Raw genomic sequence first — 25,954 nt, 5'->3', positions numbered from 1 at the left:
AACCTTTTTTAAATTTAGATATGCTAATGCTTAGTGGCATGAAATACATAAATAAAGTAGATAAATTAACAGTTCTGCAACTATACAACATTACAACTAACATGGGATCTCATGAATTAACCATGGACTGAAAGAAACCAAAACATTCTGCAAAAACACATAAGAACCATCACTATAAAAGATTATAAGAAAAGTTACAAGGGAATTGTAACATAGCATCAAGTTAACTAGCATAACAAATATGTACAAAAAATGTTACTTTTTAATAAAGGGCCATAATCATTTTAAAGACTATATGTTTTAGAATATCATAACAGATAACAACAAACATCACATATACATGCAGAAAAGATGAAGTTTAAAGAGGATACACGTGGAAGTAGGGAGACTGACGTGTCAGAGCAGTGTGTGTTCTCAGAAATGAAATAACACAGTACAATGTAACATTAAGTCAAGTTTCAAAGTCAATTTTATTTATATAGCACTTTTTACAACAGGTATTCTCACAAAGCAGCCTACAGTGTCTGAGCCAAAGGCAACATTGACAAGGAAAAACTACCAAAGAGCATGAAGAAGAAACCTTGAGAGGAACCAAGAATCGAAGGAAAGCCCATCGTCCTCTGGTCAACACCGGGTATCACAACAGGAAGAAAACAAGCAATAATGAACAAAAGCAACAGAAATCTATTGCAGGTTTCTAGAAGTCCGAGTCTGGGTTCACTGAATGTAAGTTTGTTTGAAATCCATCTACAGCAGGAAAGACCCAGAAAAAAAAAGTCACCCAGTCAGTCTAGACCTTCTCTATGTCTGGGGGGAGGAGACACAGAAGGGGAGGTGATCAGGATGTGGGAGGAGCCAAAGCAACTGAGTGCCACAGACTGACCTCATGTTTACATCAATTTGTACAAACTCTTTAAGGAAAAGGTAAGGCTTTTCAAGGGTCAGAGGTTAACGGAGCCCAAATGATCTCTGGCGGCCAAACTGACTATAAGGAGATTTTAACTTATGAGGCATAACATAAAATGAGCCTTTTGTTAGTTATGTTGTAGTGAGTCTTCCAATTTCTAAGATATAACTTCATTTTTCACTGACAGCTTCATCCTGGTTCCTTAGGTTATAATTCCACAACACATGTAACTTATTTTCTTCAGCCATACCCAGCCCCATTGACACCATTAATTTGTGATCAGGGCCACCAATTCCATGTGAGCTTTGCACTCTAAACCTCCAGCAAACGCAGTGTTACTCTACATACATTTACCCACATTACTGCCCCCATGCACCCAATCACTTAATAACCTATAAAATCCATCACTGCTCTCCCTAGAGACTAAAGTCATACCCAGCCCCACTGACACTGTTGATGTGTACTCAGTGTTGACAGTTCCATATGGATGTTATGAACTACACCACCAAGTATTCCCCAACACAGCAGTTCCATACTGGTCCCCACAGTAACTAAGGCCAGGTCCAGCCTAGCTAGTACATTTAATGAATGCTCAGTGGCACCAGGTCCATTTGCATTATTCATTTCCCCATCTAGCCTGTATTCTTCTCACCCACAACCACTGAATAGTCCCTTCATCTACTTCCAATAATTCCTTCAGAGCTACATTTAGTTTAGAATTTCTAAAACCAAATTTCATAAACAAAGATGTGGTGGTGAGTTATTACAAACAGGACCAACAAAACTGACCATACTGACATTCCATAGACTTCTGCACTTCATAATCTGAGAAAATAACGCTTGCTATTTGGTGTCTTTACAGTTAAATATGAGACACAATAAAACACTATATAAAACTAATTAGAACCTTTTTTAGCTACTCTGACTGTTGTCATACACTTTTCAATATTGCTGCTTAAAATATAGAGCGCCTCTGTGGTACAGTATTTTCCAGTCATGTTCCATCAGGTGTGGTTTGAAAGGACAGTAGCACATAAGGAAGGGCACATTTTTTAATTTAGTCTTCTTTAGGATAGTAAATTTCCAAAAGTATCTGCACTCAATTTTTTTTACAATCTTGGCTATAAAAAAGATAAATAATAATAATTTAAAAAATAATAGAGCAAATTTAAACACTATAAACAAGATTGTCATATCACCCATTTGCTTGAGTGGTGCTCTGTTACTTTAACTTACATGGATGTTGGGCTCAACATGTTTTAAAAAGATCAGACACTGCAGATGGTCAAACAAGGTTGTAAGACAACAGGACAGAACAGGACCATGTGACTTTTGCCAGCCAATGAGATTTTGAGTCATGAGACCTGAGAGCTCATGAAGTTTAGTTAGTTTGTCAGTTGCTTCTTTTCAAACCGTCTCCTCTGGTGTCAGAGGGTTACTCTGCAATGATGATACCAGACTGGATATTTTTATTTTTGAACTACAAGACATGTACTGTTCCAAATTTACCAATGTTTATAATTACATCTGTTACTGTAGTTTATGATGTTGGATAATCAATAATCAATATACATTATTTGCTTTGGATAAACTTTTGTCCACATTTTTTTTCATTATTGATCTGACTTGTTTTCATTTTATAGGTCTTGTTCAAACTACAAATGCTGCTAACCAAGCAGTCATGAATGTACCTGGAAAAAATATCACTCTTAACTGCACCTTGACAACTACATCCAGTGACAACTATTTGAGCATTTGGTACAAGCAAAGATTGAATCAGGAGGCTCAGCAAGTAGGAATAATAAAAACAAATAAACGGGCCATATTTTCTTCTTCATTCAACAGCTCCAGATTTACAATGACGTGGACTAATAGCACAAACGTTTTGACTATTCAAAATGCTATGACACATGATGAAGGAACTTATTTCTGTGGAATGGTACAAACAACAATGGTTCACTTTTCCTCTGCTACCTTCGTCAGTGTGACAGGTCATGAAATGTTTTAAACTTCTTAACACTGGATTAAGGTTTTATGTGATAGTCCCAAGTTACAAAAATCTAGTACAATCACCTGAATATCTCCCAGAAAAACTAGGATTGTACAGTATTTGTTTTATATTCATCAGCATATCAAGAGTAATACACATCAGTGAATCAGTGTAACAAAATTCAGCATTAGAGTCAGTTCCCCAAGGAAATATATATAAATATATATATATATATATATATATATATATATATATATATATATATATATATATATATATATATATATATATATATATATATATATGCATACTCATATATATTGTTAATTTATACTTTTCATACAAATATATATCTTCATGGCATAGCTTTGTGGTTAACATCTGACATCATTGTAGCATACCGTGCTTCTCAGGCTGACAATTTAATTTCACTTTAATTTCATATTCAACTTAATATTTATAAAAAAAAATTTATAGTAAATCTTGTAGTGCTCTGTCTTGGAGCAGTGCTGGGTGTGTGTGTGGCTGTTATCACTGCTCTAGCCATAATCGTTTGTAAGATGAAAAATTCTGAACATGGCAATGGTAAGTGTTAATAAAGGGCAGGGGGATTGAACTATTCTAATTCATGACTTCATACTATTTTTATCTTTAAGAAATATTGAAATTATTAATAAGAATTTTGCAACAAACCTGGCATACAGGTATTTTTCTCTGATCCAATTACATTTAATTCTGTATTCTTTCCCTAACTACAGCGAAACATCCACATGGTAGTGTGATGGAGAAAACTACCAATCAGGTACAACTTGTGCAGTTGTGCTTTCCTTCCATTATATACGTAAATATAATGCTTAGCAACTAGCCAGTCATAGACATGACAACAGTAGATGTTACATTAGCTACTTATTTTAAATAGCATAATACGACATACCCCCATAATAGAAAAGTCCAGATTTGAAGTTAAAAAATATGCTTTATCTCACATTTTATATATATTTTATATTTTTTTTTTTTTTATTACTTTGTTTCAGACAAAGCAGGTTATGTAAAGAGAAGAATGATGAGCTACTATAATATTAGTCTAATCATAAACAGTATTAAGATCTGTAAATCTTAAAAAGCAATTTAATGCATTTTATACATTTAAATCTATGACATGTTTTACTAAGAATATTTCTGGCTCTGTTCGGCTTCCTCTGTTTCATATCTGTGGTGCTGATATAGTTTATAGCTGTAGTCTAATTACAGCATCATTGATACACATGCATGAAGCTATTGTGGTGGAGATGTATGAGACATGCAACACTGCACTGCTGTAGAGGAGGAGAAGGCAACTCACTGTCTCTGTGTTTGAGACTATTAGTCATATTCTAAATAAGGATAAGAATGACAGTAATGTTGATTAAACATTGTTCATTTCCACAGCAACGTGATGCTGAAGAGCTGAATTATGCTGCCATTCATTTCAGTGAGAGGGAAACCAAAAGAGGGCAGGTGAAGAAAGGACAGCCTGAAGACAGCATGTACTCTTATGTGAATCGTTCAACTCTTACGGACTATCATCTAGATTATTAGCTCTCTTCCCTTCTATAATCCTAAATGATGTCTGGATACATTATCTCTTTTCTGGCACATAAGGTTTTGTAAAGGAGGTGCAGTGTAATTCTGTAATCTCTAAGACTCTATTCCCTGTTCATCTGCTTTCTGATATTTAAGGTATGTTGTGTTTCTGCTGGTTCATTCCAGCTTCAACAATAAAGTGCCACCTTTTTCTTAGAGAGCCACTGTGCTCAAAACTCGGTGACTGAATAAATAGGTTGTAAAGCTTAAGAAAGAAAAGTAAAACTATTGAATATGCACTTGTAACCCCTGACCCTTATGTTTCTATTTTGATAATAACATGGCCAAGGTTCCAGATTAAAGGTTAAGGGTCTATGCATTTGTAAATATTATTATTAATCTAAATAAACCTAATTATTTGAATATATTTTGTGATTTTCTAAATTAGAAAGATAAGAGGTAAGTTAGGCAGAAGGTAAGTAGTTAATTTAAATGGCCTTGTGACTGGTTCATGTAGGGTGGAGGACATTAGTGCACATTTGGAGTGTTTTTATACTTCATGAATAAACAAACACAAATCACAGAAGTACGTTGGCAAAAAAGTAAAAAAAAAAGTGGCAAAACCACTTGCACAGAAACAATGCACAGCACTAGATTAATGTTCCTGTGGGCTTTAAATAGAGGGAAAAACAAAAAGGCTATCAAGGAACAGGTGCATGTAATCAATAAATAGTGGATTGGAAATGGGGGAGGTTGTGTGTGTGTGTATGTGTGTGTGTGTGTGTTTGGGTTTCTGTGGTAGTGGGCATGTCCTTTGGGCTGGGTGCCTAATATAACCACCCCACAAAGGTCTTGTTGGCCTCTGAGAGTGGGGCCCACCTGGCCGACAAAGATCTGGTTTGGATGGATGTGGCTGACAGGATTTGAGATGCAGGTATCCAGCTTCCCTATTCCATATCCCTTGCCACGCCATGAAGTACTGGCTGCATCCACTGTCGTTGTGAGTCCAGCAGGGCACCCACCTTGTATGCCAATTGAATTGTATCCTTCAAGCTCCAATAGCATCAGCGATGAACCGGAATTTGTTTTGACCTTCTGAATGGGTCCCACGACCACAGGCATCAGGTCAGATATGCTGCCCACCGGCAAGCTGACCATGTAAGTTCTCATTGATACAGCAGAGGATGGTGTACAGACCTGCTCACTCTGCTGGCACCACGTCTGGGCAGCAGGCTGATCCAAGGTTGGGGGTTACAAATATACAGCGGGTGACGGAATGCCAAGACACACTAGGAGCGGGTGAGCCCTGTAACTGTGTGGCAGAGAGTGTTATGCACATACTCTGCCAAGGGGAAATAGGTGCTCCCAGGTATCTGGGTGCTCTTAGCAATGGAGGCACAGGAACTTTCATAGCTGCTAGTTAGCTCTCTCTAACGGCCCCTTGTTCTGAAGGTGGTAGTCTGAAGTCAACATCACTATTACATTGAGCTTCCCAAGGAACTCCTGCCATATCCGGAAGGTGAATGGAACTCCCCGATCTGAAACATTGTCTTCAGTCAGCCTGAACTGTCAAAAGATGTGGTGCAAGAGCTGCTTACCTGTTTTGAGTGCAGTGGGAAGTGCCGGGAGTGGAACAAACTGGAGCATCTTCGACAAGGGATCGACAATAATGAGGACCACCATGTTGCCCTGAGAGACCAGGAGGTCTGTGACAGAACCAAATGCCAGGTGAGACCAGGTGCAATGTGGTATAGGAAGGGGGTGCAGCTTACCAACATGTTGGTGTGTGAGGTATTTTGCTGCACTGCACATTCAGCACAAAATATTCCTGTGCATTGCTGGCCACTAATATTGTGCTGTCAGCTGTGGGTGTAGCTTGGATGTCTTAAGCCAAGGGATCTGTGTATCCAGGTGATGAGAGTTCTGCGACTTCACAGACAGGTGTAGAGCTAGTGTGGAGGGCAGTGAGTGTCAGGGTCAGCTGATCAAAGTCCCAACTGACAGCCCCAATGAAACAGGCAGGAAGAAGGATTGACTCTTGGTCCCCCTTCACATCCTTCAATCCCGGTTTGTAGGTCACCTGGAACACAAACAGGGAAGACAAAATGGACCATCGAGCTCACCTGAAATTCAGCCTCTGGTGGTTTGGAGGTCCTGCAGGATTTTGTGGTCCGTGATCACTGTGAAGCGGTGCTGTGCTCCCTCTAGCCAGTGTGACTTCATCCAGGAACTGAAGGCTTTTTTCAATTATCCTCAATGGGGTTGCTTTTGTGTTCTAGTCCTGCTGCTTCTGAGAGAGGTTACTTGTTTAGCAGCATAGTACAGCATGGAGTTCAGGTCTCCGGATGCCTTGATATGCTGGAATAAGCAGTGCTAGTGCACGTCCTCATTGGCGGACTTCGAGGGGAGCTGTGCGCAGAACTGGCATGGAAAACAGGAGTTGGTTACCATCATCGTTCACATTCTCATCAGTGTAAAAGATAATGGATCTACCCAGAAACTACCTACCTCGTTACTGTATGCCTGGGACATGGAAGGTGCTGTGGCTAGGCCATAAAATAATCAGTTTATTTGAAAACAGATAGACTGTATCTCCTGCTCCTCCACATAACTCTTGTCATTAAGTAATGTATATACTTATATATGTTGTGAGGCAAAATGTTTAATGCTTGCTTAAAGGAGGACAAAAGAATATGTGACCTTTATTTGATCTTTGCCCTCATCTCGACCAGTCTGCAAGAAAGGCGAATAGACAAGTGATAGAGAATGACAGTTATCATTTAACTGTTTCTGGGCAGGGGTGCAGCAGCAGGAAGTAACAACTTGTTTTTAACAGGAAAGAATGTTCAAGGACAGTTGGGAGGCCTGGCACCTGGAGTCATGAGATTAGCTCATGAGAGAACAACGGGGAAAGGTGTGGGTATATGAACTCATGTGAGAGAGAAGTTTGACGCTTCTCTTCCTCAATGCATAAGGGACAGAAGCAATAAAGCTCGCTCATCTGCACATCTGGCTCGAGTCCTATTGATTTTTCCTCCACAGTGTCTTTAAATGTATATATGATTATCCAGACGTCTGCACTGTTCATTCATAACTTAGGAAATGCAGCAGAATTACTCATAGTTCAAAATGAATTACCATCATACAGTTAAGTTCTGAGAAGAGTAAATAAATGACAAAATGTTTCTTTACACAGCAAGTGCTCATTTCAGGTACATTCCTATAATTCCATTCTCATGACAATGACTTTAAACCTGATCTTATCTGTTTATTTAGATATATTTCCCTGTATTAGATTGAGGAGACTGGACCGATGTTCATGTATTTGATGTTCAGTTTAGCTTCTTGAAAGCATCAAGCAGAATCAACGTGTCTAACTACACCGATAAGGAAAACCACAAAAAGAGCTTAAATAACTGACAGCATCTATATGTATGGTGTCACTTCTTCTGTTTACCAAAACCATCTCAATGTTAGTGTCATGCCTTATACTGAAATCTCACATGATGCTATTCTGTAAGCATCATACCATACTCATTTGTCAAATCTGTCATGAGTTTTCAGTTGCTTTCAGTTGCCACGAGAACAGAAGCAACATCAGTTTAATTTCCTGTGTAGCTGCTTTCTGAGACAGCCAACAAGTTGCGTTTCTGCGCACACATGCCACGATCTGCCATAGGGGTGCACATCTCTGGTCCTGTAAAACACTCAAGACTGGATGAAGCCTCAGTTTTTAGAAGAATGATGTGAGAACACAATTCTAGACTTTTTGGTAACTGTGAATATACTCTTCAATAAATACACTTTTTTTTTTACTAAAATATGTTAATGCTTAGTAGCATGAAATAATTAAACTAAGAAAAAAGTGCTACAATAATGCATTGCCAACAGGCTGGGAGCTCATGTATTACCCTTGTACTAAGAGACATCAGAAAATGTCTAAAAATGTGTAATAACACAATGCAATGTTAAACGTTTTGCAACCAATTACATAGCATAAAAATGTAAGGTTAAATATGTATAAAAGTTGATACATAATGTCACAGAACACTCACGTCCCGCGAGTCACATGGTTTGGCCCGCTGCGTGCAGTGGGAGGGTCATGTTCTTAGCCACACGTGCACACACCTGTATTGTGTTAGTCTTTGTGTAATTAAACTCTTGTCGTTGTGTGCAGTGTTGTCGGTTATTGTTGAAGTAAGTTGTTAATGATCATGTTAAATGTTCTTCTTGTTGTTGTTAAATGTAACTGTGTTTATCGTGTTTGCTTTGTTAACTGTGTTGCGTTCATTGTAACACATGTGAGTGCCATCATCTTTATGTTTCTATTAAATGTTCACCCATGTCGAGGAAGTATGTGCGTTCTGCTCAACCTCCTTCAGCACTCAGGCATTCGTTACACTTTTTATATAAGGACCATATTCATTTTAAAAATGTGCATAGTTTAGAATATGCCATAATAACATAAAGAGGCATAAAAGATAATACTATACTTTATTCTGTTACTAAAACTGTTACTATTACTAATGTTTGATTACTAATCTATATATTATTTGCTTTGGACTAAATTTGGTTCACATTTTTTCTTAGTTAATCTGATTCAGTTTCAATTTACAGGTCCGGTTCAGCCTACGGAGCATGCAAAACATTCCTGCATCAAATTAAAAATCACGACCTTTCCCTACTTTACTAACACATCCTAACAACACACTTTCATAGATGGCACACAACTTAATCTTCTCTTCATTCTATGCCAGCAATCTGGGGCTTCATATCATTGTAGATATTCTTTATCAGTCACCCAGTTTTGAGCACAGTGGTTCTCTAAGACAAATGCAGCACAACCAAGAGAAGCACACCATACCTTAAAGATCAGAAAGCAGATGAACAGAGAATAAAGACATAGAGATTACAGAGTTACACAGCACCTCCTTTACAGCACTGAATGTGCCAGTAAAGAGATAAGCAAACCCACACCCCAAACAAAATTGCAGTCATTCCCTACTTACCAGTAAAATCAAGAAAAGGATCAAAGTGGAATATATACAAATATACAGTGGCAAAACTAACTATTAGAGCAAAGTCAATATGAGAAGCAAGGTCATACACCAACTCAAATATCAAATACTATTAATACACATCTCACACACATATCACTGCCTTCCCCTCCATAGCTTCTTCCTCCTTTTATTACTCCTCAGGTTGGGCGGAGTCTTGTCTCCTAATTTGCTACAAACATGAACTCTGTTTTGGAATCTGGAACTGGATCTGGTATGGAACACATGCAGCCACACCAAAAGAACACAGGATGTAACAATACTGGTGAGTCACATCCCAGATACCAAACTTTTCAGCTCCTCCCACTGTGCCCATCCATCCTGGCAGTCTGACCCCAGTGGGCACTTTTGGGTGAGGGGGTACTGGCAGGCCCTGGCTGGAATCCAACCCTCAAAGAGCACACATGGCAATCACAGCAGAGCACAGTGGGAGGAGTTGATAACTGGTATCTAGGATCTGACTTAACAGTATAAACAAAGATATTATTCAAATCATTGTTTAGAAAAATGGTTTAATGGTTGTTCAGAAAAATGGTTCAAACATTTTCTGAATCTGTAGAAACTGCCTTTTCAGTTTTGTCGATAGTAAGAATAAAGAGCCTATGAGAGGTTAGATACAGAGGTTAGCTTATAGGGGAAGATACACATCAGGTGCCTCACTTTGATATGAAACATATGGATATCATGTTATAAGTAAAACCTGAGGAAATGCCCTGAGACGTTAGAGGGTTAAACATAATGTTAAACATAATTCAGAGGTTTATCTCCCACAAAGGTCAGAGTTCAGTGCTTTGCACTGAAGGTTCCTAGTGTGGGCAGAGACTTTGAAAAGCCTGTTTCTCTGCTTTTGTTTCTGTTTCTCTTTTTTCTCTTTGTAATCTGCATTCTGCCATTAAAAGTTCATCACTCAAATTTGCACATACACAGGCCCTTAACCTTTAATCTAATCTAAAACTTTGACATGTTATTTTCATATTACAAACATAAGGGTGGGGGGTTCCAGACTACAGACACAGCCGGTTCCAGACCCATGCTAATGACCAACACACCATGGTGGTAGTGAATATCTACAGCATGTAACAGACGTGTATAATGAAATATAGTGTTGTACAAAAATAGATGAAGTTTTAAAGGGAAAAACTAAAGGCAAAATAATCATTCATGTCTTAGGTTACTAGGCAGGACAAGAAATGGGAAGATGCAAGAGTGACTGAGATTTTAGGGTAAACAATATATATATATATATATAAAACTAAAGAAAGTGTGTGTGACCATGGGCTCACTCAGAGGGCTCACTCTCTTTACAGTTACTCTGTAAGAGAGACTGAGTCCCTTGTGCACAAAGGTATTAATAACAGGGATGAGGAATTAAATATTACTAATTCAATATAATCAAAAATGATAAATTGATATCTTGAGGGAAAGAGGAAGGTATCACATTATGGCCCCTCCCCCCGAACGTCTCCTTGTGTGTGTTCATTAATGTGGCCACGCCCTCTCTGTGTCTCAACCTGCTCCTCATTGTGTCATTAGTATACGTGTATAAATGTCTATCATTTACATGTCTGTGTTGTCTGTGTTATTGGTGAACCCAATAGGCTGTGTGATATGTCATATGCGTTATATGTGCAAATAAAATGTGTATTCTTGTTTATGCGACTTGCCCGGAATCCTGCTTAACCACATCGTCACAAAAGGCTTTCTAGGAAATAACTGTCAAAAGCACCATACTATGATATCTTGCTGTGCTCAATTCAAATTTCATTGGCCACCAGAATTCCCAAGATCTTCTACCATCTTTTCTTTCATAAAGTCTGTTTGGCCACCAGAGGTCATTTGGGCTTTGTTAACCTTTGACCCTTGAGAAGCCTTACCTTTTCTATAAAGAGTTTGGACAAATTGGTGTAAACATGAGTACAGCCTAAAGCATTGGACTGTATTTCACAGTTACTTTTGGTTGCTGTGGCTCCTCCCACTTCCCCTTTTATACCCCCCCCCCCCCCCACCAGAAGAGAAGCTCTATTCTGACAGGTTGACTTTTCCTGGGTCACTTCTGTGCCAGATGGGTTTTAAACTAACTTACACTCAGAATAGGATTCCTATAAACCTGGAATAGACTTCTGTTACTTACTTATTCTTATTACTGATTTTGTTCTTTATTGCTTATTTTGTTCCTGTTGCAGTGTCTGGTGTTGAACAGAGGATGATGGACTCTTTTGAGTCTTGGTTCCTCTCAAGGTTTATTCTTCATGCTCTTTGAGAGTTTTTCCTTAATGCTGTTGCATTATCATTGCTCACTGGGGACTTGGACTCAGACATCTGTAAAGTTGCAAAATGTACTATATAAATAAATATGACTTTGAAATATGATTTGCTGTTACATTGAACAGTTTCATTTCATATGAGAGTACATATACTACTCTGGCAAATCAGTCTATCTACTTCCACATGTACACAAACTTTATGTACACTTCAGTTATGATCATTTATACATTTAAATGCGATCTTGTTATCCATTATGATGGGATATTCTAAAAGAAAAAAAAAAAAAGAAAAAAAATGTATAATGGTTATATAACTCATAAAAATATCTTTTTTTTTTAAACATATTTACCATATATTCTTATGCAATGTAATTTGTTGCTGTCTTACAATCTCCTTATAAGTATGCTTAGTATGTTTTACTGTTATAGGTTTTAGGTGTTTTTGCAGAATTTGTTGGTATCTGTCATTTACAGTCATTTTGGTATCTGCTAGTACAAGTTTATTTGAGCTCCCATGTTACTGTAAATATATTATTATTATTATTATTATTATTATTATTATTATTATTATTATTGTAGCACTGTTTTCTTTATGTATGTATTTCATGCCACCAAGCATCAGAATATTTTAGTTAAAAAGGTTTCACCACACTACATTTGCACACAGGAAGTGTATTATCAGACACTATCAGTATAAATGTGTTTGTTAAATTTGTCTGTCTATATTCACAGTAACCACAAGGTCCAAAACTGTGTTCTCACACCATTCTCTCAGAAGGCAGCTAAACAGGAAAGCAAACTGAGGTTGGCACTGTACTTGAGACAGTGATCTGAGTATGCATGATGACCTTATAGAATAACTCTATTCCTGCACTGTCAGGCTTTGTTTGGTTTAACTCTGGATGTTCTGGCCAATATAATTCAGTGTCATTTCTGAAAAATTGATGAATGCACCATCTATATTAATCCAGAGATAAGTTCTCATTGGCTGCGGGAAATTTTGAGATCTTCTCTATCTTATTTGGCCTTGATTGTAAAACCAAAAATTCTGCTATATTAGCCTTTGTTCAATGATGCTTTCCTTTTGTATTGATCAAAAATAACTCCCAAGACATTTCATAAAAAAGAATAATCTGAAACATTTTTAAACTTTAAAATCTGCTTATTTTATAGAGGAATAAAAATATCATTGTAACTGGATCCATCATCAAACAAGTACCAGTTGCACCCTGAAGCAAAAGTTTCAAAAATAATAAATAACAAAAGTTCTGTTAACCTTTTACACCCAAAAGTTAAAAACACATATGGCAGGAGGAGAGTATTAGTGCCCATTTTATGTAATATCTATTTTATACAGACAAGTGTAGACTTTGGTATTTTCTACTTTTAGATGTCGTTCCAAGAGCTTCCCAAGTTCAAGACTGTTTACTAAATACACAATAAATAGAAATAAAGATGCAGACTCTGGAATTAAGAGAATAGCTGTTCCCGTCTTTATTCTGAGCTCAGTGTTATGTTATATATAGTCGCTAGGACATAACAAACAAAAGCCCCAGTTTGTGCTATGCATCATAATTTAAAATCTCATTGGCCATCAAAACTTAGAAGATCCTGTTCTGTCCTTTTTTCCCCTTATAGTCAGTTTGGCCGCCAGAGTTCATATGGGCTCCATTACCCTCTGACCCTTGAGAAGCCTTAACGTTTCCTTAAAGAGTTTGTATAAATTGGTATAAACATGAGTTCAGTCTGTGGCACTGCAGTGTAGATTACAGTTACTTGGGGCTGCTGATGGATAACCTCAGTTGCTGTGGCTCCTCCCACATCCTGACTTCCACCCCTTCTGTGACTCCTCCACCCAAACAAAGAGATGCTCTAGACTTTTCCTGGGTGACTTTTCCTGGGTCTTTCCTGCTCTAGATGGGTTTCAAACAAACTTACATTCATACTAGTACTTCTAGAAACCTGGAATAGACTTCTGTTGCTTTTGTTCATTATTGCTTGTTTTCTTCCTGTTGTGGTGTCAGGTGTTGACCAGAGGACGATGGGCTCTCCTTTGATTTTTGGTTCCTCTCAATGTTTCTTCTTTATACTCTTTGGCAGTTTTTCCTTGTCAATGTTGCCTTTGGCTCAGTCACTGTTGGCTTGGACTCTGACATGTGTTAAGCTGCTTTGTGACAAAATCTGTTGTAAAAAGTGCTCAATAAATAAAATTGATTTTGAAACTTGACTTACTTACACTATACTGTTTTATTTAATATCTGCGTGTACACACTGCTCTGACACAGCAGTGCATCGTAGTCCAGGGTCAAAGAGCCAACTTGGAGAGCACGTAGATACAGGACTAACAAACAAAAACACATGAATGAAAATGGGAAAGCAGGCTATAACTAAGGTTAGGAAAACACTCAGGGTTAAACAAGACAGGCTAACAAAAATGAAGGCTTTGGAACATTGATTCAAGAAACAACCACAACAAAACACATTCACAAATTAATTCAATGAACAGCAAAAACACTGGGATCCAGACAGGATTTAAATACATGAACTTAATACTAGAAACAAGGGATCATAAAAACCAAAAACAAAACAGGACTAGGACACCACACCAACAGGAACAGAACGGGTTCAGAGCAGGGACAGGAGCAGACAGTCCAGAAACAGGACGGGCTCAAGGACAGAAACAAAGGGAGACACAGGAACTGGAATGGGCACAGAAACAGGCACAGGGACAGACAACACAACAGGAACCAAAACCAAACCAGGCAACAGAGAAGGCAAAAGCAATGGGGCAATAGGAGCAGGCAGCAATGGAGAAACAGGAGGCATACGGGAAACAGGAGACACAGACCGAGGCAAAATGGCTGGAAACCCATGGGCAGAGGCAGTAGAAGACACAGAAAAACTTTGAGGAGAGACCAGGGGGTCAGGCCTGGCATAAGGCATTGGGACTGGACTGGCACGAGGACTTGTGGAGAGGTTTCTTTGACTACAGGAACAGGAACTGATGGGTCCAGGGTCGTGGCTGTGACAATCAGCGGCGGCAGGTCTGAGGGGTCTAGAAGCAGGGCTGCGGTGATCAGCGGTGGCAGGTCCGGGGACGCGGCTGTTGCCATCAGTGGTGGCGGTGGGTCCGGAGGCGCAGCTACAGGAACAGACCTGGTAACAGGATGGGTGGCATTCACTATGCCAGGTACAGGAACGGAACTGGTGACATCCATTATGCCAGAAACAGGAACGGAACTGGCAGAATCCACTATGCCGGGAACAGGAACAAACTGCTGGCATCCACTATCCTGGGAACAGGACCAGGATCAGGATGGGCGGCGTCTCTCACACTGGGAACAGGATCATATTGCGTGGCTTGTGGGATAGCCACAGATACTGGTGGGGTGACCCTGGAGAAACACACAGACATAGAACCCTCTTGGCAGCTCCCAAGGCTCACACGAGCGATAGGGAGCTCACAGTTACGCTTTCGTGCACATGGAATACCTAGCCATGGAATAACTGGATTACATCTGCTATGATTGAAAACTGCTCAGTGTATCACACAAAAACACAAGCTTCCCAAAGTTCATTAATATTAATAACATACATTACAGGAGAAAGCTGTACAAAACAATTAAAACAGAAAGGTCCAAGTTATAAAAGTAGAAAATACTTGTAGAAAAGATTGGTGCATTCAACAATTTCTCAGAGCTGACACTGAATTATATTGGCCAGGACATCCACAGTTAAACTAAACAGAGCCTGGCAGTGAAGGAATAGGGTTAACAAGGCCGTCATACATACTCAGATCACTTTATCTCAAGTACAGTGCCAACCTCAGTTTACTTTCCTGTTTAGCTGCCTTCTGAGAGAATGGTGTGAGAACACAGTTTTAGACCTTGTGGTCACTGTGAATATAGACACAGGAAAAAACACACAAATTTAAGCTGATAGTGTCTGATAAATACAATTCCTGTTTGCAAATGCAGTGTGGTGAAACTTTTTAAATTAAAATATTATAATGTTTAGTGGCATGAAATACATAAAGAAAACAGTGTTACAATAATCATACATTTCCATTAACATTTGAGCTCATATATTAACCTTGTACTAGCAGATACCAAAATGACTGTAAATGACAGATACCAAAAAATTCTGCAAAAAACACTTAACACATAACAGTAAAACATAGTAAGCACACTTACATGAAGACCATAACACAGCAGCAGGTTACAATGCATAGGAATATAAGGTAAATATGTAAATAAAAAAAAAGATGTTACAAAAAAAAAGTTACATAACCATTAAAAAACTATATTTTTTAGAATATCCTATCATAACGGACAACAAATAAGATCACATGTAAATGAATAAATGACCATAACAGAGGTTTATATAAAGTTTGTGTACATGTGGAAGTATAGAGACTGATTTGCCAGAGTAGTGTATGTACTCTGTTATGAATTGAAACTGTTCAATGTAACATTAAGCTAAATTTCAAAGTCATATTTATTTATATTGTACATTTTAGAGCGGCCATTGTCAGAAAGCAACTTTACAGATGTCTGAGTCCAAGTCCCCAGTGAGCAATCAAAATGCAACAATGTTAAGGAAAAATTCTCAAAGAGCATAAGGAAGAAACCATGAGAGAAACCAAGACTTGAAAAAGGAGCCCATAATCCTCTGCTCAACACCTTACATCACAACAGGAACAATGAGTCTAATCCAGGTTTCTAGGAGTCCTAATTTGGGTAGGATGAGTGTAAATGTGTTTAAAACACATCTGGCACAGAAACAAACCAGGAAAAGTCCCCAGTCAGAAAAAAGCTTCTCTTTCTTGGGAGGACAGGCACAAAAGGGGAGGTGGTCCAGATGTGGGAGTAGCCACAGCCAGCAAAGTAACTGTGAAATTCACTACAAATTTGTCCAAACTCTTTATGGAAAAGGTAAGGCTCCTCAACGGTCAAAGGTTAACAGAGCCCAAATGACCTCTGGTGGTCAAACAGTCAATATGAAAGAAAGGACAGAACAGGATCTTGGGAATTTTGATGGCCAATGAGATTTTAACTGAGCCCAGCAAGATATCATAGTATGGTGCTATGGTGCAGTTATTTCCTAGAAAGCCTTCTGCGACGAGGAGGTTAAGCAGGATGCGGAGACGAGCCACATAAACAAGAATACACTTTTTATTTGCACATATAAAACATATGACATAGCACACAAGCTATTGGATTCAAACTCCGACAACACAGACACATAAACGATAACCATTTATACACGTATACTAATGACACAATGAGGAGCAGGTGTGAGAAACAGCAATGGCGTGGTTACATTGATGAACACACGAGGAGATGTTTGGGATGAGGGGGACATACCATGACAGAGCCCCTCCCCAACGGCACACCATCTTATTGGGCTGTGGCCCCGAGACCAACGCCAAATGGAGATTCCCCACCTGTGGGGAAACACCCCTCACCAATTTGGGTTTGGTACGGGCACACGAGTTCTCAGGCTGTGTGCCCTAGTAAAGGGAGTTTCCTCCTTGAACAAGGTCGCCTTTAGGTATTTCACGTGGGCTGGCTTGCTTGTGCCTAGGCAATACATCCTGGGCAGAGCCTTGTGCGGTATCATAGATGCTGGAGGCTCGTCATTTCCGGAGACGACAGACTGAACGTCACAGTCAGTGAGCGAATCCCCATAGAGGACCTCCTTCACCTCCACTGGTGGATCCTCCACATAATCGGACCCCAAGTCCAACTGCAGACTGATGTCACTGTACTGCCCTCTCACTCCACAATCAGAGTAGCCTTCATAATAGTCCATGTAGGGGTTGTAGGACCCATTGAAGTCCACTTCTCTGTGCCGATCCTTGTAGTCCGGCTGGGCTCTGTAAGACTCCACAGAGTCCAATCCTGGAACATAATCACGGCAGCCCCAAAATTGCCCAGTGGCTTCCACACCTGTTGTGGACTTACGTAGTGAGGCCAGGATAAGGGATGGTCTCTCTGTGAGGTAGTAGGACCCTACGGAGTCTGACTCTGAGTACTGGACATCATTGTACCAGTCCCATTAGCCTGACGTGGGTCCGTACGACCCCATCGGGTCCGTACCTGGACCACACCCAGGGTCCCCCCAACTCCCCCAGTGGCAATCTCCCCTGCTGTGGGAGTCAGGAGTGTGCCCAGGAATATGGAAGGCTTCCCTGTGAGGGCTGTGGGAGGGTGTTTCTGTCCTTTCCTACCCTTCCTTTGTTTACTTCCTCTCCCAGGCGTCCTTCGTCGGTCAGTGGTTCTGTGACCAGGTGGTTCAGCAGGATGCGGAGACGAGCTGCATAAACAAGAATACACGTTTTATTTGCACATATAACACATTCGACATATCACGCAGACTATTGGGTTCAAGCACCATAGACATATTAACGATAACCATTTATACACGTATACTAATGACACAATGAGGAGCATGTGTGAGACACTGGGAGGGCGTGGCCACATTGACGAACACACACCCACACAAGGAGATGTTTGTGGGGAGGGGCCATACTGTGACACCTTCCTCTTTCCCTCAAGAACTCAATTTATCATTTTTGTTTATATTGAATTAGTAATATTTAATTCCTCATCCCTGTTATTAATGTAGATCTGATTGCTTTTTTTAGACTATGTTTAGTACTTTACACAACATATGTTTCTGAAAGAGCAATTGTATCTGCTAAATTTTGGGAAAATGTTGCTCTAAACGCTGCAAGGCCTCAGCCATTCCACCTTTATTTATTAACCCAACTAACCTTCTCTCTCCTCATCCACACCCACCTTTCAGATACTTCTGATAATTCCTTCACAGCTGCTGCTAGTTTACAGATTCTAAATCAAAATTCCACAAGCAAAGGTGCTGTGGAGTTACAGATGGGATCACCAAAATAGATCTAAGACTTCTACAATTCATAATCCTAACATAGACTTCCACAGTTCTTAATCTCAGAATATTATTCTTGTTGTTTTGTCTATTACTTTAAAATCAAATATGAGACAACATACACAATAAAACCTTTTTAAGATACTTTGGCTGTTGTCATATTTTCAGCAGCATTCCATAAAATAGTGAACCCCACTGTGTTACAGAATTAGCCAATCACGTTCCATCTCACATGCTTTTGTTTTTGAGTGACTCTGCTACTGGCTATAACAAGGTCCACTTTAAAACTACCATTAACAATCTAAGATGTAGAAAGAAAGAAAACTGAATAATAATAATAATAATAATAATAATAATAATAATAATAATAATAATAATAATAATAATAATAATAAACCTTCTGAGCAATTTTGCAAACAAGACTGAAAGCAAGATTTTCATGTCCTTTTTTACTCTGCCTTTTGTGGTATAGTGTAGTAGGTAACAACAATGACTTTCTTGTTGGCTAACTGGGGTTCAAACCTCACTGGGTCAAGTGTTCTATGCTGTATCGATAAGAGTCACTGGGCAAGACTCCTAACATTACAGATGCCTGACTATAACATGTTTGAAATTGAAAGTCACATAAGTACATAAAATAATATAAATGGATGTTTGGTGTAAACATTTTTTACAAGAAATCAGGTGCTGATAGTGGCCAAACAAGGCTGTGTGACAACAGGACCATGTGACTTTTGCCAGCCAATGAGATTTTGAGTCATGAGACCTGAAAGTTCATGAAGTTTAGTTAGTTTGTCAGTTGCTTCTTTTCAAAGCGTCTCCTCTGATGTCTGAGCGTTATGGTGCAAGGATGATACCAGTCTGGATACTTATATTTTTGAGCTACAATACATGTACAGTTCCAAATTCTTACTAGTGTTCATAATTACATGTGCTACTGTACTTTGTTTTTGGATTAATATTCAATATTTATTGGATTACAAATTTTTCCTTATTGGTCTGACTCTGTTTCATTTTTAGGTCCTGTTCACACTACAAACCTTGCTTAATGAGAAGTCCTGACACAACCTGGAGAAAATATCACTCTTAACTACACATTAACAGCAAAACTTGATAACACACCTTGCATGTGGTACAAGCAAAGACTGAACCAGGAGCCTCAGCAAGTAGGAGAAGTGCTAAAAAATAAACTGGCCATACTTTCATATCCATTCAGCAAACCCAGATTCAAATTTTTTTGGAATGTTAACACAAGCACTCTGACTATTCTAAATCTTACTGAAGATTATCAGGGAACATACTTCTGTGGAGGGACAAATGATTTACTTTTCCTCTGCTACATTTGTAAAAGTGACAGGTAAATAAATGACTTCTTTTTTAACTTCTTAACATTTAAAACTATACTATAACCAAAACACAGAGCACTTCTAATCAATGACAGAGCTACTGTTATTTTATGAAGTAGAGAATTAAATGTCTTTGTTCTGTATAAATGCAATGATTTTTACAGTCTATGGATTGCAAAGTGCAATAAGATACCCATGTTTTTAATAGAACCTACTAATTCTTTAGTAGTACATTTCTTTAAACATGTGAGGGAACTAAGAACGGACACTGTGTGTATTTTATTGACCAGTGCATGGAGAGTTAAACCCAATAGAGTCTACCAGTTGTGGAAATGTGTCAGAACCCCCAAAAACAGCTCAGTCAAGCAAGTATCTTTGTGCCTCTTTCCTTTAATTAAAGTGATCATCATAGAAGTTGGCTCTTCAAGGTTCTATTTGGCAGCCACAAGAGATTTATAGAGGAACTGCCTTTCTCATAAAAATCTAGCTTGACCATTTGAAAGACACTAAGATAAACTAATATATTAGTTATAATATAATATTTTTATTTAGTTGTTCATTAACTAAGCAATAACTGACTTGAGCCTTATTGTTCTTAGAACAGAAGAATGCTCAATCTCTCTTACATACAACCACACACACACACATACACACACACACACACACATACAACCACACACACACACATACACACACACACACACACATACAACCACACACACACACATACACACACACACACACACACTCACACACACACACACAACAAACAAACAAACATTTGTGCATGCAGGGCAACAGAATGATCTTTTTTGATGCACATAATGTTATTTGTGTGGGCAGACTAAACTTTGTTCATTTATACTTTTCCGTCTTTATTTTAGTTGATGGTAGAGCTGTGTATTTAATGTCTGATATAATGGTGGCATTACAGGGTGCTTAGGCTGACACATTTTCACTTTAATGTTTGGATTAATATTCTTAAATTATGTAGTGATCTTCCTTGGACCAGTGCTGGTCATAGGTGTGTGGTTAACGTCTGATATTATGGTCGCATACCACACACTTTTCACTTTAATTTGAATATTAAATTATTTTATAAAGATTGTTCTACAGAAAGGTCCATGGGTCCTGTAGAGATCTATCTTGGAGCAGTGCTGGGAGTGTGTGTGGCTGTTATCATTGCTCAAGCCATAATCATTCGTAAGAAGAAAAACTCTGAGTATGTAAGATGTGGTGGTGAGAAGTTACAGAAAGGACCAACAAAATTGACATTCCATAGACTTTGGCGCTTCATAATCCAAGAATATAACTCTTGCTATTTTGTGTTTTAGCAATATAAACAAGATTGTCATATCACCCCTTTCTTCAAGTGGTGCTCTGTTACTTTAACTTACATGGACGTTGGGCTCAACATGTTTTGAAGAGATCAGACACTACAGGTGGCCAAACAAGGTTGTAAGACAACAGGACAGAACAGGACCATGTGACTTTTGCCAGCCAATGCAATTTTGAGTGATGAGACCTGAAAGTTTATTTAGTTTGTCAGTTGCTTCTTTACAAAGTGTCTCCTCTGAGGTCTGAGTGTTACTCTGCAATGATGATACCAGTCTTGGATACTTATATTTTTGAGCTACAAGACATATACGGTTCCAAATCTTTATCAGGGTTTATAAATACATCTGTTACTGTACTTTATGATATTAGATTAATAATCAATATACATTATTTGCTTTGGATGAAAGTTTGTCCACATTTTTTTCATTATTGATCTGACTTGTTTTAATTTTATAGGTCCTATTCAAGTACAAACACTGCTAAACAAGCAGTCATAAATGTAATATCACTCTTAACTGCATATTGAAAGCGACATCCAGTGATGCTGTGTACATTTGGTACAAGCAAAGACTGAACCAGGAACCTCAGCAAGAAGAAATAATGAAAACCAATAAACAGGCCATACTTTTTTCTTCATTGAACAACTCCAGAATTACAATGACATGGCTTAATAGCACAAAAGTATTGACTATTCAAAATGCTACAAGACATGATGAAAGAACTTATTTCTGTGGAATACCAAATGCAACAATGGCTCATTTTTCCTCTGCTACCTCTGGCAGTGTAACAGGTAATTAAATTTATTATTTTAAACTTCTTTATACTGGATTATAACTAAAGCACCAAACACTTATTGTACTATTAATGTCAAAGTCATAGATGATTTATGAAGACGTGAATTAAAATCCTGTATAAATACAAAGAAATTTAATTCTATAAACTGCAAAGTGATATAGATAAACATACATTTTCTAAAAGTTCCTGCTAATTCTTCAGTAGTGAAGTTGTTCAAGCATGTGAGGGAACCCAATATAAACTAAGAGCTGACATTGTTTATGTTTTATTGATCAGGGCAACAACCCAACCCAACAGACCCTAACAATACAGGACAATGCAGGTTGGAGACCTCAGAAACAGACCAGTCAAGCAAGTATATTTGTGTATTTTTTCTTTAAATAAAATGATTAACAATGATTTTTTATATATCATTCAATGTTCAGTATGATAGTCACAAGACACAAAAATCTAGTAGAATAATCTAAATATCACCAAGAAAAACTAAGATTTAGAGTATTTGTGTTATATTCATCAACAAAGCAAGAGAAATCCAGATCAGTGTATCAGATTTCAGCATTAGAGTCAGTTCCCCAAGGAATTGTCAACTCAAGCCTTACATTCTAGAAGAATATATATATATATATATATATATATATATATATATATATATATATATATATATATATATATATATATATATACACACACAATTTAATTTCACTTTAATTTTATCTTCAAAGTAATATTTATAAAAATTGTTTTAAAGTAAATCTTGTAAAGATCTATCTGAAATGTCTGAAATCATGGTCATACCATAAACTTTTCACTTTAATTTGTATATGAAATTATTTTGTAAAGATTGTTCTCTAGTAAAGCCCATGGATCCTGTAGTGATCTGTCTTGGAGCAGTGCTGGGAATGTGTGTGTGGCTGTTATCATTGCTCAAGCCATCATCATTTTTAAGATAAAAAACTTTTAACATGGCAATGGTAAGTGTTCATAATGGGCAGGGGGCCCTTATTTTAATTCATTACTTCTGAGTGCAGCAAGAATTTTGTTAATTTTGAATTAGTAATATTTCATTCCTCATCCACCTTATTATCGTAGACCTGACTGAATTTTTAGATCATTTTTAGGACTTTACACGGGATCAACAAAAGTGACATAACAGACTTCTGCAGTTCATAATCCCAGAATATTATTCTTGTTGTTTTGTGTCTTACTATAAAATTAAATATGAGACAACATACAGAATAAAACCTTTTTAAACTACTCTAACTGTTGTCATACACTTTTCAATAGTGTTCCATAAAATAGTGAACGTAACTGTGTTACAGCATTAGCCAATCACACTTCATCAGGCATGGATTGATGCCATCAGTAGCACAGGAGCAGGGGTGCATTTTTTTGAGCGACTCTACTATTGTCTGTAAAAAAAGCTCACTCTTACACTAACAATCTAAGATGTAGAAAAAAGATAAATGAATAATAATAAAAATAAAACGTTTTGAGCAATTTTGCCAACAAGATTGAAAGCAAGATTTTTAAATTATTTTTTACCATCTTGCGTGGTAAAGTGTACTATATAACAACACTGACTGTTTCGTTGGTGACTGCAGTTCAAGCCTTATTGGGTCAAGTGTTCTATGCTGTATCAATAAGAGTCCTTGGGCAAGACTCCTACACTACAATTGCATGTCTGAAACATGTTTGAAATTCTAACTCACTCTGGATAAGAGTGTCTCCCAAAAGCATAAAATAAGGTACATGCATGTTTGGTATAAACAAGATCAGGCACTGATAGTGGCCAAACAAGGTTGTAAGACAACGACAGAACAGGACCATGTGACTTTTGCCAGCCAATAACGTTTTAGGTCATGAAACACAAAAGTTGATGAAGTATAGTTAGTTTGTCAGTTGCTTCTTTCAAACCGTCTCCTCTGAGGTCAGAGCATTATGCTGCAATGATGATACCAGTCTGGATACTTATATTTTTGAGCTACAAGACATGTACAGTTTCAAATATTTACTAGTGTTCATAATTACATGTTATTGGATTCAATTTTGTTAACATTTTTTTGCTTATTGGTCTGAATCTGTTTCATTTCATAGGTCCTGTGCAAACTATAAACCTTGCTAATCAAGCAGTCCTGATGCAACCTGGAGAAAATATCACTCTTAACTGCACATTTAAAGAAAAATATGATAAAAAATCCTTGCAAGTGGTACAAGCAAAGACCGAACCAGAAGCCTCAGCAAGTAGGAGAAGTGCGAAAAAATAAACAGGCCATACCTTCATCTCCATTCAGCAACTCCACATTCAGAATTATTTGGAATGACACCACAAACTCTCTGACTATTCTAAATCTTACTGAAGATTATAAAGGAACTTACTTCTGTGCAGTGACAGACAGAACAATGATTCACTTTTCCTCTGCTACATTCGTCAATGTGACAGGTAAATGAGTTATTTCCTTTAAAATATCTTAAAATATAAAACGATACTATAACTAAAACACAGAGCACTTCTAATCTTAATGTTAAATCTACTGTTATATTGTGAAGTAGAAAATTAAATGTCTTTGTTCTGAAAAAATATAATGATTTTTACAGTTTGTGGATTGCAAAGTGCTATAAGATACGCATGGTTTTTATAAAACCTGCTAATTCTTTAGTAATACACTTGTTTAAACATGTGAGGGAAAGGAAGATGAACTAAGAGTGGACACTGTGTATTTTATTAAACAGCAAATGGAGGGTTAAACCTAACACAGTCTACCAGTAGTGGAAAAGGGTCAGGAACCCCAAAAACATCCCAGTCAAGCAAGTATATTTGTGTCTCTTTGCTTTAAATAAAGTGATCATCATAGAAGCTTGCTCTACAAGGTTCTATATGATAGTCACAAGCTTTTCATGAAGGATGTGCCTTTCCAGAAAATGCTGTTTTAACCATTTAAAGGATACTAAGATAAAAGAAGAGCTTACCATATTTGTTTTATAGTTATATATATATATATATATATATATATATATATATATATATATATATATATATATATATATATATATATATATATATATATATATATAATATGGAGAGAGAATGACAAAGATGTTCAAAATTGTAGTGAAGTACACAGAGGTCCTTCCTCAGCTGTACAAGCATATATTAGATAAAGTAGATTTTAAAATTATAACATTCATTCTATGGGGTTCTAAAGTTCCAAGAGTGTAAACTGGTTCTTTTTCTTAAATTTCCTAATTAATTTCATGTGAGAATCTGAGGATAAAAGCAGTTTCTGAAATACTCAAACTAGCATGGCTGGCATGAGCTGTTGCACACATTCATACACACTTGCATGCACATAAGTAACTAAATGTATAACACTTCTACAATAGATTAACCTGTCACAATTACCATATCATCCAGCTAAATGTTCTGATACTGTTATCGTCCTGTGTCCATCATCGTCCTGTGTTGTCATTCCCACTACATAATCATTTCCACGTGTTTTCTTTTTCACTATTAGATATATTTACGTGTTCTAGTATTTCTTGTTATTTCTTGTTGTCTCTGCCTTGTTACACATATTTTGCTTGTTTTTGTCACTTATTATCTCTGTTAAGTCCTGTCATGTTTTAGCGTGTATGTTTTGTTAGAGTTTCATTCCGTTTGTGTTGCGTTTGCTCTGTTGTTTTGTTTTCCCTAAAATACCTGACTCACACTTGCATCCTGTTCTACATCTCACCCTCCTTATAAAATCTACGGTTGACTATTTCCAGATGGTACCAGTTACACTTGCATC

General features: G+C 37.7%; 2 long non-coding RNA genes across 2 annotated transcripts; one reads left to right on the top strand and one right to left on the bottom strand.

Annotated features, from left to right (window-relative positions):
• Nucleotides 1-401: 401 nt before the first annotated feature.
• LOC118242251 (uncharacterized) lies at nt 402-9,600 on the bottom strand. Its single transcript, XR_014117393.1, has 4 exons — nt 6,969-9,600; nt 6,584-6,881; nt 6,059-6,166; nt 402-747 (listed from the first exon to the last, which is right to left on the bottom strand). It is a non-coding gene; the product is annotated as an uncharacterized LOC118242251 (long non-coding RNA).
• Nucleotides 9,601-24,088: 14,488 nt separating this feature from the next.
• On the top strand, nt 24,089-25,096 carry LOC145651650 (uncharacterized). The gene is made up of 3 exons (XR_014117442.1): nt 24,089-24,158; nt 24,261-24,606; nt 24,897-25,096. It is a non-coding gene; the product is annotated as an uncharacterized LOC145651650 (long non-coding RNA).
• Nucleotides 25,097-25,954: the final 858 nt, after the last annotated feature.

This window comes from Electrophorus electricus, chromosome 16 (assembly GCF_041902795.1).
Source record: "Electrophorus electricus isolate QZ-2024a chromosome 16, ASM4190279v1, whole genome shotgun sequence".
Lineage (NCBI taxonomy): Eukaryota > Metazoa > Chordata > Actinopteri > Gymnotiformes > Gymnotidae > Electrophorus > Electrophorus electricus.
The sequence above is the reverse complement of the archived record's forward strand: the minus strand, read 5'-3'. Positions and strand labels throughout refer to the sequence as shown.